Source organism: Leopardus geoffroyi, chromosome A1 (assembly GCF_018350155.1).
Source record: "Leopardus geoffroyi isolate Oge1 chromosome A1, O.geoffroyi_Oge1_pat1.0, whole genome shotgun sequence".
Taxonomy (NCBI): domain Eukaryota; kingdom Metazoa; phylum Chordata; class Mammalia; order Carnivora; family Felidae; genus Leopardus; species Leopardus geoffroyi.
Window position 1 is genome coordinate 31,909,899 of NC_059326.1, and position 2,408 is coordinate 31,912,306.

Here is a 2,408-nt window from a genome sequence, read left to right on the forward strand (position 1 = left end):
AAAAAAAAAAGACTTGAGTCAGTACAGTGCAAAATCATGGCCTTATACCCAGTGCTAGACTAAAGCCAGGTCACCGACATAGAGCACCTTGATTGAAAGGGAGGGTGGTCCCTCCTGGATATCAGATAACCATGCGGCCCAAGTTTTCCATGTCTGATCCATTTATTTATAAAAAGTTGGACATGTGTAGCAACAATCTATCATCAAGTAGAAATAATATATAAAAAATGGGTTTTGGCAAGGCTGGAATATACAAGTAAGTTGCATAAGCAAATGTCTCAGTCTTTTTTGAAACTGATTTCTTCTTCATTGCCTCCTTTCCATCAGTCCACACCCATTGCCTTGTAACAATTGCATACAACCAGTTGACTGGAAATAAAACACTGGGGTCTAGTTTACATCTCGGTCTGCAGGATATGCTGGTATTACCTGAAAGTACAATTGCAGCATTACATCCTCACTCAGAATGACTGCTAATATTGAGTACTTACTCTTAATCACAAGTAGTTCACATTAAATATCTGGGATTAACTCTACACTGGCACTGTCCAATATTAATACTTTCTAATATGGTAGCACTAACCACATACGACTGTTGAACACTTGAAATGTGGCTAATGCTACTGAGGAACTGAACTTTAAAATTTTCTTAACATTAACTGACATAAATTTAAATGTGTATGGTCATATGAGGCTAGAGGACATGTTATTAGACAGTGTAGTTTGAGACAAATTTTGTTTTATTTGCTAGACACATAAAATGGACATTAATATCTGTTACTCCTTTAGTATCTCAAATCAGCCCTGTCCTTGTTATACTGATGGTTACCTCTCTTAATTCAGTTTTTTCATCTGTATTGTTGCACCATCTTCCTGTATGTTCCCCTGTCATTGTACCTCCATCCTAGAGACCCTAAGATATTTGTAAAACATAAAAAACTTTGTCACTTCTGTGTTTACACTCAGCTCCCCAAAGCCTTCAGTATTTTGGCCCCAGATTTGCTCTCTAGCCTCAGACTCCTGCCACATCATCAAAAACTCACCCGATTCAGGAGGACATATCACTCCTTCTAAAATTCTTTTAAGAAATTGTATATTTTTATGTCTTCATGATTTTGCATGTTCTAATTGCTTTTTCCGGAGTGATTCTCCAGCATTTTCACTGATGTTTCTCTAATTCTTCCTTTAAGACTAAGCTCATTTGTAACCCGGTGATCTTTAACTGCTCCTAATTCCCCAGGGAAATCTATGTTAAGGATCTCTCTTCACTGTTTACATAACACACACTTTTGCTATCCTGGTAATAACTACTAAATTAACAGCTGGCTGTGGTCATAAATAAAAGCTTAGTAGTCCAGGACTCACAATATAAAATGTTTTCTTCAATGTCGAGTACTCATTAAAAGAGAACCCCTGAATGATGACGAGAATTGTGAGAAATTAAGAGTTATCTAATATGATGGTTCCGTGGTATATTTGATGGCTTAAATATATTGATAGTTTTGAAATACGTAGGTTGTCAATGAACTGTGTTCAAATAAACTGAACACTTTTCCTCACTTCCGTTCAATATTAAATAATTTTATATTGAAAAATATTTGCACCTAGTGCTCACTTTGGCAGCACGTGCACTAAGATTGGAAAGACACATAGAAGACCAGCATGGCCCTCGTGCAAGGGTGACCTGCACATTCATGGAAATCTCCCAACCTAGATTTCAATTTGCAGTATATTGGAAAGTATGTAATTCAAGGACAAGAATATTCTTAATTTTTATGTGTTCCAGAACATCCATGTAACTAAACATGGTGGCAGTATTTATCTTTATTTAAAAAGTTCTTGTGAGGAGGCGACATAGTAGGGGATGATCAAATTATCCAGAAAATGGTTTCTGTGAGACTTTACTTTGATATCAAGTCTTGATAACTTGTTATTTTACCTTTAGATAGTAGAGACTTACTTTCACTGTAAAAATTCTGATTTTCTTGGGGTGCCTGGGTGGCTTAGTTAAGCGTCCAACTCCTGATTTTAGCTCAGGTCATGATTTCACAGTTCATGAGTTCAAGCCCCAGGTCAGGCTCTGTGCTGACAACGCAGGGCCTGCTTGGGATTCTCGCTTTCCCTCTCCCTTTGCCCCTTCCCTGCTCACACTCTCTTTGTCTCTCTAAACAAACAAACAAACTTAAAAAAAATTCCGATTTTCTTAGTTTCCTGAATAGAACTTACACATCGGATGTAAAAGAGTAATGCTCCCCCCAACCATGATATATAATGTGTCATAAGAAGCAGCTTTGTCACTTATTGTCATTAAGTACCCATTAATACAATATTTTTGTCTGTTTATATCATGAGATGATTGATTTTAAAAATTTATAAATGTATTATGTGTGCACATTTCTTCATCTGAT

General features: G+C 36.6%; 1 non-coding gene across 1 annotated transcript; it reads left to right on the top strand.

The window, feature by feature from the left end:
• The first annotated feature begins 1,607 nt into the window (after positions 1–1,607).
• On the top strand, positions 1,608–1,714 carry LOC123581926. Its single transcript, XR_006704091.1, has one exon. It is a non-coding gene; the product is annotated as a U6 spliceosomal RNA (small nuclear RNA).
• The last annotated feature ends 694 nt before the right edge of the window (positions 1,715–2,408 follow it).